The sequence below is a fragment of the Chiloscyllium punctatum genome, chromosome 31 (assembly GCF_047496795.1).
Source record: "Chiloscyllium punctatum isolate Juve2018m chromosome 31, sChiPun1.3, whole genome shotgun sequence".
NCBI classification, from domain to species: Eukaryota; Metazoa; Chordata; class Chondrichthyes; order Orectolobiformes; family Hemiscylliidae; genus Chiloscyllium; species Chiloscyllium punctatum.
The window spans coordinates 52,790,454-52,803,608 of NC_092769.1; the positions used below are offsets into that span (position 1 = coordinate 52,790,454).

A 13,155-nucleotide genomic window follows, 5' to 3' on the forward strand; every position below is an offset into this window, starting at 1 on the left:
ACCTATGTGAATGCTAATGCTGGGAAAAATGGATTTCATGACCATGTTTGAGATGGCTTCATTTAAGAGTATGTTGAGCACTGAGGTAGAGGTCAGGCAGCTTTGGAATTGACAGTATGTGATCAGAAGAGCGAAATGAAAATACTGCTGTAAATGAGGTGCTTGGAATATTAATCATAATGTATTGAATTTTGTATGACGTCTGAATATATTTTTTTGAAATTGCGGTTATAAACCTGAGTCTTGCAAGTGATGAATGTATGAGGGGCAAATTAGCTTCAGTGAATTGGAGAAGTACATGAAAAAGATTTACTGGCAGACAGGCAATGGTTGTTGTTTAAATAAACACTTAACATGTACAATATATACATATTCACCACAGGGCAAACAGCAAAAGGATAAGGTGACTTGCCAATAGTTAACAAAATAAGTGAAAGATTGCATCAAATCAAAGGAAGCATCTCAGAAAAATGCCAAATATTGTGGTAAGCAATGGATTCAGAAATATCTGGGACAAAGCAAAGGAGGACCAATGAACTAATAAGAAAATCAAAAAGAACAAGAATGCCAACTACAAGAAACATAAGGATGACCAAACGCTTCTCTCGATACTTGATGGGAAAGTGACGGCAAAGACGCGTGTGAAATGGTGAATATCCACACAAGATAATTTCTTGGAATTTAGGAAATTACAGGCAAACGATACAGTTACTTTCGTGTCTATCTTATAAGAGGTAAGATTAACTGATGGAGAAACTCAGTTTTTATTCTCCAGTGATTGACGAAATGAAAGGATATTGCAGTGAAGCTTAGAAAGTTCACACTTTCTGACACAGGGCATGGAGATATACAGCCAGGCAAGGTTATGGAGAATCCCAAGATGTTCTCCACGTACATTAAACAGAACAGAATAACCAGGAACAATTAGGGCCTATTAGAGACCAAGGGGGCACTCTGTGTGTGAAGCTGGAAAATTGATCGATTGTTACATGACAGCTCCACATCTATTTTACTTGGGAGAAGAAGGATGCAGGAACAGAATTCAAGAAGAAGTATTGGGAAGCTCTTGAACAGATTGATATAAGATGTGAACAGGGATTGGATGCTTTGGTTGGTATAAAATTGGAATGATTGCCAGTTCTGGGTGAGTTGTATCACAGGCTGCTGTTGGAGACAACGGACAAAGGGCCCTGACGCAAATGTTTAAGTCGAATCTGGCCACAGGGAAGTTGGAGATGTCTGATGACTGGAGGACAACTAATTTGGTCCCATTTTATCGGAAGGGTGGTAGAAATAGACCGGAGAATTATAGACCAGTCAGTAGTTGATCAGTGTTAGGCCAAGTCTTGGAGAAAATAGGAAAGGAGAAAATTGATCTTCATTTAGAGAGGCAAGGCTTGATCAGGGATAGTCAGCATGACGTCATCAGGGGAAGCCACTCCGAATGAAATTTATTGTATAGTTTCGAGCATGTTGTTTATATGGTTTTTCAACAAGGCCATTGACAAAGCCCCGTATGGGAAACTGATTTTTAAAAATATTCATGATATCAAGGGTAACTTTGTATGCTACATCAAACATTGTCTTAGTGGCAAGAGACAGAGGGTGGTGGCAAAAGGCTGTTTGCGCAACTGGACACCAGTGTCTGCTGGTGTACCATTGGAATCAGTGTTCTGTCCCTTATTATTTGTGCCATTCATAACTGATCTAGATGTGAATTTCCGGCGGTGGGGGTGGGGGTGGGCGTGGTGGCGGGGGTGGGGGGTGTAGAGTGGAGGAGTGTGATAATCAAGTTTGTGTTTGACACAAAGATTGGCCAAGTGGTTGGTAGTGTAAAGGAAGGCCTTATGTGAAAGGAAGATACAGATGGAATGGTCAGATGGAAAGTAACCTTCATAAATATGAGGTGATGTACTTTGGAAGAAGGAACCAAAAATAGGGTTATGCATTGAAAGGCAGCACACTGGGAATCTCAGAGGGTGTTTCTCCACAGATCCCTGACTGTGACTGCACAGGTTAACAAGTTAGGGAAAAAGTGAGGACTGCAGATGTTTGACATCAGAATCACGAAGTGTAGTTCTCGAAAAGCAGTCAGTCAGGCAGAATCCAAGGAACAGGAGAGTCGACGTTTCGAGCATAAGCCTTTTATTAAGGAATAATTGTCACATTTCTGATGAAGAGCTACTTCTCGAAACATCGACTTTACCACTTCTCGGATGCTGGCTGATCTGCTGTGCTTTTCCAGCAACACACTTTTTGACTGACGTTAATAGGTTAGATAAGAAGGCGGAGGGAACCGTCGGCACAGCCTTCATTCACCAACATATACATTGTCAGAGCTATACAACTCTATCTTTAGGCCAAGATGGAATACTTTGTGTAGTTCTGGGAACCTTATTACAGGAAGGATGTGATTGCAGTGGATGGGGTGCAGAGGAGATTCCCCAGGATGTTCCCTGGGATGGAGCATATCAGCTATGGAGAGAGGCTTGGTAAGCTTGGGTTGTTTACTTTGGAGCAGAGAAGGCTGAGGGAGACGTGATTGGGAAGGGTAAGATTACGAGGGGAATTTTCAGAAAGATTTTTGCTGAAGTCCCAAGCCCAGTGTGCAAAATCAAATCTTATGGGATTGTGGCGAATATTTGGACATGGTTTCATAAAGGGACAGCTGGCAGGAAAGAGTGAGTAAAACTTTTTCCAATTTTGATTTTATGAGCAGGTGTATTTTACAGGATAATTACAACAAAATACAGCGAGAAGCTTTCACGTGTTGCCACAAAGTTGTACCACTTTGAATAATTGAAGAAAAGGGAATAAACAGAGGATACAGCTTGAAGAGAGTTGATAGGTTGTGAGCCTGCTCCTCACCATGCACCACCGCTGGAACCCAATCCCTCCATGACAGCTACATCACCATCTACACCAGACCTCAGCAACATTGAAGATGCTGATCCTCAGGGATCATCTTTGCCACTGGGCAGATACTCCTCCATCACCGGCTCATCGCCCCCTGTGCCAGACCATTCCAATGTCAGAGACATGTCTCTTACTGCTAGACCCACCTCATCGATGTTACCACAATGGCCTTCCACTCTCCGCTTCATCATCACCAGTGCAGGATCCAATCTGCAACGAATCTCCAATCCTCAGACATCACCGTTTGCTGCTGGGCCCTATCTCATCCACGTTGACATTGCTGATGTAGCAGTTGCCAATTCCACGTCCTGTGCTTGCCTCGGAGAAGTAAGGACTCACTCTCCTACGCACTGGATTCAGCTTGAGGTCCAAACCCTCGGTCCAGTTTGAGGCCACTAAGTTACAGAGAGAAAAGTGAGGGAGAAAATCAGGAAAAAAAAGCAGGTCAGAGTGTACAAGCTACAGCAAAGGAGCCCTTGGACCGGAAAAGTGGGATAAAAAGGATCCTTTTATTGGAGATGAAGGTTCGTAGAGTATCTCAGGAAAGTGTTTTTGGGTCCCAGTTATTCGCAAACATCTCGAACATTTGGTTGGTGGAATCAATTGCAATATTTCTCAGTCTGCCTGAACTGCTGTGCACTTCCAGCACCAATAATCCAGAATCTGGATTCCAGCAGCTGCAGTCATTGTTTTTACCACAGTCACTGACACCAATCTCCCCTTTCTGATATAAACCAGCTCCACAGTCACTGACACCAATCTCCCCTTTCTGATATAAACCAGCTCCACAGTCACTGACACCAATCTCCCCCTGTCTGATATAAACCAGTCCCACAGTCCCTGACACCAATTTCCTCCTGTCTGATACAAACCAGCCCCATAGTCACTGACACCAATCTCCCTCGTCTAATATAAACCAGCCCCACAGACACTGACCGCAATCTCCCCCATGTCTGATATAAACCACACTGACAGTCACTGACACCAATCTCCGCATGACTGATAAATACCAACCCCACACTCATTGACACCAGTCTCTGCCTGTCTGAAAGAAACTAGCTCCACAGTTCCATACACCAATCTCCCCCAGTCTGATATAAACCAGACCCACAGTCCCTGACACAAATCTCCCCCTGTCTGATATAAACCACACCGACAGTCCCTGACACCAATCTCCCCCTGTCTGATATAAACCAGCCCCACAGTTCCTGACACCAATCTCTCCCTGTCTGATATAAACCAGCCCCACAGTCACTGACACCAATCATCTCCTGTCTGATATAAACCAGACCCACAGTAACTGACATCAATCATCTCCTGTCTGAAATAAACCAGACCCACAGTAACTGACATCAATCTCTGCCTGACTGATATATACCAGCCCCACAGTCACTGACACAAATCTCCCCCTGTCTGATGTAATCCAGCCCCACACTCACGGAAACCAATCTCTCCCGTCTGATATAAACCAACTCCACGGTCACTGACACCAATCTCCCCATTTCTGATATAAAACCAGCCCCACAGACACTGACACCAATCTCTGCCTGTCTGATATAAATTAACTAGGAAAAAACAAGGACTGCAGATACTGGAAACCAGACTCAAGTTTAGAGTGGTGCTGGAAAAGCACTGTCAGCGTTGATATAAACTAACTCCACAGTCACTGACGCTATTCCCCACCCTGTCTGATATAAACCAGCACCACAGTCACTGACACCAATCTCCCCTTGTCCGATACAAACCAGCCCCACAGACACTGACCGCAATCTCCTCCTGTCTGATATAAACCAGCCGCACAGTCAGTCACACCAATCTCGTTCTGTCTGAAATAAACCAACTCCACAGTCACTGACACCAATCTCCCCTTTCTGATATAAACCAGCCCCACAGTCACTGACACCAATCTCCCCCTGTCTGATATAAACCAGACCCACAGACACTGACACCAATCTCCCCTTTCTGATATAAACCAGACCCACAGTCACTGACACCAATCTCCCCTCTGTCTGATATAAACCAGCCCCACAGTCACTGACACCAATCTCCCCTCTGTCTGATATAAACCAGCCCACAGTCACTGACAAAAACCTCCCCATGTCTGATATAAACCAGCCCCACAGTCCCTGACTCCAATCTCCCCTGTCTGATATAAACCAGCCCACAGTCACTGACAAAAATCTCCCCATGTCTGAAATAAGCCAGTCCCACAGTGCCTGACACCAATTCTCCCTGTCTGATATAATCCAGACACACAGTCCCTGACACCAATCTCATCCTGTCTGATATAACCCAGACCCACAGTCCCTGACACCAATCTCCTCCTGTCTGATATAAACCAGCACCATAGTCCCTGACACCAATCTCGCACTATCGGACATAACCAGCCCCACAGTCCCTCACACCAATCACCACCTGTCTGAAACAAACCAGCCGCACAGTCACTGACACCAATCTCCCGCGTCTGATATAAAGCAGCCCCACAGACACTGACCGCAATCTCCCCCGTGTCTGATATAAGTCACACTGAAAATCATTGACACCAATCTCGTCCTGTCTGATATAATCCAGCACCACAGTCACTGACACCAATCTCCTTCTGTCTGATATAATCCAGACCCACAGACACTGATACCATCTCACCTTGTCTGATATAAATAAGACTTACAGTCCCTGACACCGATCTTCCTCTGTCTGACATAAACCAGCACCACAGTCACTGACACCAATCTCCCCCTGTCTGATATAAATCACTTCCACTGTCACTGACACCAATCTCACCTTGTCTGATGTAAACCAACCCCAAAGTCCCTGACACCAATCTCCTCCTGTCTGATATAAACCAGACCGACAATCACTGATGCCAACCTCCCCCTGTTTGACATAAACCAGCCCCACACTCACTGACACCAATCTCCACCTGTCTGACATAAACCAGCCCGACAGACCCTGACACCAATCTCCCCCTGTCTGATATAAACCAGCCCCAGATTCACTGATGCCAATCTCCCCCAGTCTGACATAAACCAGGCCCACAGTCCCTGACACCAATCTCCTCCTGTCTGCCATAAACCAGACCCAAAGTCCCTGACAGCAATCTCCCCCTGTCTGATATAAACCAGTCCCACAGTCACTGATGCCAATCTTCCCCTTGTCTGACATAAACCAGCCCCACAGTCCCTGACACCAATCTCCCCCTGTCTGGTATAAACCAGCCCCACAGACACTGACACCCAACTCGCCCTGTCTAACATAAAGCAGACCCACAGTCACTGACACCAATCTAACCTTGTCTGATGTAAACCAACCCCACAGTCACTGACAACAATCTCCCTCTGTCTGAAAAAACCAGCCCCACAGTCACTGACACCAATCTCCCCCTGTCTGAAATAAACCCAGTCCTACAGTCACTGACACCAATCTCCCCCTGTCTGACATAAACCAGCCCCACAGACCCTGACACCAATATCCTCCTGTCTGATATAAACCAGCCCCAGAGTCGCTGATGCCAATTTCCCCCTGTCTGACATAAACCAGGCCCACAGTCCCTGACACCAATCTCCCCCTGTCTGATATTAACCAGCCCCAAAGTCCCTGACACCATTCTCCTCCTGTCTAATTTAAACCAGCCCCACAGACACTGACACCAATCTCCCCCTGTCTGACATAAACCAGCCCCACAGACCCTGACACCAATATCCTCCTGTCTGATATAAACCAGCCCCAGAGTCGCTGATGCCAATCTCCCCCAGTCTGACATAAACCATGCCCACAGTCCCTGACACCAATCTCCCCCTGTCTGACATAAACCAGACCCAAAGTCCCTGACAGCAATCTCCCCTGTCTGATATAAACCAGCTCCACAGTCACTGATGCCAATCTTCCCCTTGTCTGACATAAACCAGCCCCACAGTCCCTGACACCAATCTCCCCGCGTCTGATATAAACCAAACCCACAGACACTGACACCCAACTCGCCCTGTCTAATATAAAGCAGACCCACAGTCACTTACACCAATCTAACCTTGTCTGATGTAAACCAACCCCACAGTCCCTGACACCAATCTCCTCCTGTCTGATATAAACCAGACCGACAGTCACTGATGCCAATCTCCCCGTCTGATAATAAACCAGACCAACAGACCCTGAAACCAATCTCCCCCTGTCCGATATAAACCAGACCCACAGTCACTGACACCAATCTCCCCTTGTTTAATATAAACCAGCCCCACAGTCACTGACAACAATCTCCCCCTATCTGACATAAACCAGCCCCACAGACCCTGACACCAACATCCTCCTGTCTGATATAAACCAGCCCCAGAGTCGCTGATGCCAATCTCCCCCAGTCTGATATGAACCAGTCCCACAGTCCCTGACACCAAACTCCACATGTCTGACATAAACCAGCCCCACAGTCACTGACACCAATCTCCCCCTGTCTGATACAAACCAGCCCCACAGTCACTGACACCAATCTCCCCCTGTCTGATATAAACCCAGTCCTACAGTCACTGACACCAATCTCACCTTGTCTGATGTAAACCAACCCCACAGTCCCTGACACCAGTCTCACCAGTCTGATATAAACCAGACCGACAATCACTGATGCCAATCTCCCCCTGTTTGACATAAACCAGCCCCACACTCACTGACACCAATCTCCACCTGTCTGACATAAACCAGCCCGACAGACCCTGACACCAATCTCCCCCTGTCTGATATAAACCAGCCCCAGATTCACTGATGCCAATCTCCCCCAGTCTGACATAAACCAGGCCCACAGTCCCTGACACCAATCTCCACCTGTCTGACATAAACCAGACCCAAAGTCCCTGACAGCAATCTCCCCCTGTCTGATATAAACCAGTCCCACAGTCACTGATGCCAATCTTCCCCTTGTCTGACATAAACCAGCCCCACAGTCCCTGACACCAATCTCCCCCTGTCTGGTATAAACCAGCCCCACAGTCCCTGACACCAATCTCCCCGCGTCTGATATAAACCAAACCCACAGACACTGACACCCAACTCGCCCTGTCTAATATAAAGCAGACCCACAGTCACTGACACCAATCTAACCTTGTCTGATGTAAACCAACCCCACAGTCCCTGACACCAATCTTCTCCTGTCTGATATAAACCAGACCGACAGTCGCTGATGCCAATCTCCCCGTGTCTGACATAAACGAGGCCCACAGTCCGTGACACCAATCTCCCCCTGCGTGATATAAACTAGACCCACAGTCACTGACAGCAATCTCCCCCTGTCTGATATAAACCGGCCCCACAGTCACTGACACCAATCTCCCCCTGTCTGACATAAACCAGCTCCACAGACCCTGACAAAAATCTCCCCCAGTCTGATATAAACCAGCCGCACAGTCACTGATGCTAATCTTCCCCTTGTCTGACATAAACCAGGCCCACAGTCCCTGACACCTAACTCTCCCTGACTGATATAAACCAGCTCCACAGTCACTGATACCAATCGCCCCCTGTCTGATATTAACCAGACCAACAGACACTAACACCAATCTCCTCCTGTCTGATATGAACCAGCCCCACAGTCACTGATGCCAATCTCCACCTGTCTGATAAACACCAGCCCCACAGTCACTGACACCAATCTCCGCCTGTCTGATAAAAACCAGGCCCACAGACACTGACACCAATTACCCCTGTCTGATATGAACCAGCCCCACAGTCACTGATGCCAATCTCCCCCTGTCTTATATAAACCAGGCCCACAGTCCCTGACACCAATCTCCCCCTGTCAGATATAAACCAGCCCCACAGTCACTGATGACAATCTCCCCGTCTGACATAAACCAGATCAACAGACCCTGAAACCAATCTCCCCCTGTCCGATATAAACCAGACCCACAGTCACTGACAACAATCTCCCCCTGTCTGATATAAACCAGCCCCACAGTCACTGACACCAATCTCCCTCTGTCTGAAAAACCAGCCCCACAGTCACTGACACCAATCTCCCCCTGTCTGATATAAACCCAGTCCTGCAGTCACTGACACCAATCTCCCCCTGTCTGACATAAACCAGCCCCACAGACCCTGACACCAATATCCTCCTGTCTGATTTTAACCAGCCCCAAAGTCCCTGACACCAATCTCCCCCTGTCTAATGTAAACCAGCCCCACAGACACTGACACCTATCTCCCCCTGTCTGATATGAACCAGTCCCACAGTCCCTGACACCAAACTCCACATGTCTAACATAAACCAGCCCCACAGTCCCTGACACCAATCTCCCCCTGTCTGACATAAACCAGCCCCACAGACCCTGACACCAATCTCCCCCTGTCTGTCATAACCCAGCCACACAGTCACTGATGCCAATCTTCCCTTTGTCTGACATAAACCAGGCCCACAGTCCCTGACACCAAACTCTCCCTGTCTGATATAAACCAGCTCCACAGTCACTTATACCAATCTCCCCCTGTCTGATATAAACCAGCCCCACAGTCACTGACACCAATCTCCCCCGTCTGATAAAAACCAGGCCCACAGACACTGACACCAATCTCCCCCTGTCTGATATGAACCAGCCCCACAGTCACTGATGCCATTCTCCCTCTGTCTGACATAAACCAGGCCCACAGACCGTGACACCAATCTCCTCCTGTCTGACATAAACCAGGCCCACAGTCCCTGACACCAAACTCTCCCTGTCTGATATAAACCAGCTCCACAGTCACTTATACCAATCTCCCCCTGTCTGATATAAACCAGCCCCACAGTCACTGACACCAATCTCCCCCGTCTGATAAAAACCAGGCCCACAGACACTGACACCAATCTCCCCCTGTCTGATATGAACCAGCCCCACAGTCACTGATGCCATTCTCCCTCTGTCTGACATAAACCAGGCCCACAGACCGTGACACCAATCTCCTCCTGTCTGACAGAAACCAGCCCCACAGTCACTTACACAAATCTCCCCCTGTCTGATATGAACCAGACCCACAGCCACTGACATCAATCTCCCCCTGTCTGATATGAACCAGCCCCACAGTCACTGATGCCAATCTCCCCCTGTCTTATATAAACCAGGCCCACAGTCCCTGACACCAATCTCCCCCTGTCAGATATAAACCAGCCCCACAGTCACTGATGACAATCTCCCCGTCTGACATAAACCAGATCAACAGACCCTGAAACCAATCTCCCCCTGTCCGATATAAACCAGACCCACAGTCACTGACAACAATCTCCCCCTGTCTGATATAAACCAGCCCCACAGTCACTGACACCAATCTCCCTCTGTCTGAAAAACCAGCCCCACAGTCACTGACACCAATCTCCCCCTGTCTGATATAAACCCAGTCCTGCAGTCACTGACACCAATCTCCCCCTGTCTGACATAAACCAGCCCCACAGACCCTGACACCAATATCCTCCTGTCTGATTTTAACCAGCCCCAAAGTCCCTGACACCAATCTCCCCCTGTCTAATGTAAACCAGCCCCACAGACACTGACACCTATCTCCCCCTGTCTGATATGAACCAGTCCCACAGTCCCTGACACCAAACTCCACATGTCTAACATAAACCAGCCCCACAGTCCCTGACACCAATCTCCCCCTGTCTGACATAAACCAGCCCCACAGACCCTGACACCAATCTCCCCCTGTCTGTCATAACCCAGCCACACAGTCACTGATGCCAATCTTCCCTTTGTCTGACATAAACCAGGCCCACAGTCCCTGACACCAAACTCTCCCTGTCTGATATAAACCAGCTCCAAAGTCACTTATACCAATCTCCCCCTGTCTGATATAAACCAGCCCCACAGTCACTGACACCAATCTCCCCCGTCTGATAAAAACCAGGCCCACAGACACTGACACCAATCTCCCCCTGTCTGATATGAACCAGCCCCACAGTCACTGATGCCAATCTCCCTCTGTCTGACATAAACCAGGCCCACAGACCGTGACACCAATCTCCTCCTGTCTGACAGAAACCAGCCCCACAGTCACTTACACAAATCTCCCCCCGTCTGATATGAACCAGACCCACAGCCACTGACATCAATCTCCCCCTGTCTGATATAAACCAGCCCTAAAGTCACTGATGCCAATCTCCCCCTGTCTGATATAAACCAGACCCACAGTCACCTACTGCAATCTCCCCCCGTCTGATATAAACCAGCCCCACAGTCACTGATGCCAATCTCCCCTTGTCTGACATAAACAAGACCCACAGTCACTGACACCAATCTCACCTTGTCTGATGTAAACCAACCCCACAGTCCGTGACACCAATCTCCTCCTGTCTGATATAAACCAGACCGACAGTCACTGATGCCAATCTCCCCGTGTCTGACATAAACGAGGCCCACAGTCCGTGACACCAATCTCCCCCTGTCTGACATAAACCAGCCCCACAGACCCTGACACCAATCTCCCCCTGTCTGATATAACCCAGCCGCACAGTCACTGATGCCAATCTTCCCCTTGTCTGACATAAACCAGCCCCACAATCCCTGACACCAATCTCCCCGCGTCTGACATAAACCAAACCCACAGACACTGACACCCAACTCGCCCTGTCTAATATAAAGCAGACCCACAGTCACTTACACCAATCTAACCTTGTCTGATGTAAACCAACCCCACAGTACCTGACACCAATCTCCTCCTGTCTGATATAAACCAGACCGACAGTCACTGATGCCAATCTCCCCGTGTCTGACATAAACGAGGCCCACAGTCCGTGACACCAATCTCCCCCTGTGTGATATAAACCAGCTCCACAGTCACTGATACCAGTCGCCCCCTGTCTGATATAAACCAGACCAACAGACACTGACACCAATCTCCTCCTGTCTGATATGAACCAGCCCCACAATCACTGATGCCAATCTCCACCTGTCGGATAAAAACCAGCCCCACAGTCTCTGACACCAATCTCCCCCTGTCTGATAAAAACCAGGCCCACACACACTGACACCAATCTCCCCCTGTCTGATATGAACCAGCCCCACAGTCACTGATGCCAATCTCCCCCTGTGTTATATAAACCAGGCCCACAGGCCCTGACACCAATCTCCGCCTGTCAGATATAAACCAGCCCCACAGTCACTGATGACAATCTCCCCATCTGATAATAAACCAGACCAACAGACCCTGAAACCAATCACCCTCTGCCCGATATAAACCAGACCCACAGTCACTGACAACAATCTCCCCTTGTTTAATATAAACGAGCCCCACAGTCACTGACACCAATCTCCCTCTGTCTGAAAAAACCAGCCCCACAGTCACTGACACCAATCTCCCCCTGTCTGATACAAACCAGCCCCACAGTCACTGACACCAATCTCCCCCTGTCTGACATATACCAGCCCCACAGACCCTGACACCAATATCCTCCTGTCTGACATAAACCAGCCCCAGAGTCGCTGATGCCAATCTCCCTCTGTCTGACATAAACCAGGCCCACAGTCCCTGACACCAATCTCCCCCTGTCTGATATTAACCAGCCCCAAAGTCCCTGACACCAATCTCCCCCTCCTAATATAAACTAGCCCCACAGACACTGACACCTATCTCCCCCAGTCTGATATGAACCAGTCCCACAGTCCCTGACACCAAACTCCACATGTCTGACATAAACCAGCCCCACAGTCACTGACACCAATCTCCCCCTGTCTGATACAAACCAGCCCCACAGTCACTGACACCAATCTCCCCCTGTCTGATATAAACCCAGTCCTACAGTCACTGACACCAATCTCACCTTGTCTGATGTAAACCAACCCCACAGTCCCTGACACCAATCTCCTCCTGTCTGATATAAACCAGACCGACAATCACTGATGCCAATCTCCCCGTGTCTGACATAAACGAGGCCCACAGTCCGTGACACCAATCTCCCCCTGCGTGATATAAACTAGACACACAGTCACTGACAGCAATCTCCCCCTGTCTGATATAAACCGGCCCCACAGACACTGACACCAATCTCCCCCTGTCTGATATGAACCAGCCCCACAGTCACTGATGCCAATCTCCCCCTGTCTTATATAAACCATGCCCACAGTCCCTGACACCAATCTCCCCCTGTCTAATATAAACCAGCCCGTCAGTCACTGATGACAATCTCCCCGTCTGACATAAACCAGACCAACAGACCCTGAAACCAATCTCCCCCTGTCCGATATACACCAGACCCACAGTCACTGACAACAATCTCCCCAGTCTGATATAAAC

General features: G+C 48.5%; 1 long non-coding RNA gene across 1 annotated transcript in view; it reads left to right on the forward strand.

Moving 5' to 3' along the window:
- Positions 1–13,155, forward strand: part of LOC140456961 (uncharacterized) — an 88,045-nt gene that overhangs the window by 35,827 nt on the left and 39,063 nt on the right. The gene's annotated exons all lie outside the window — the stretch shown is intronic.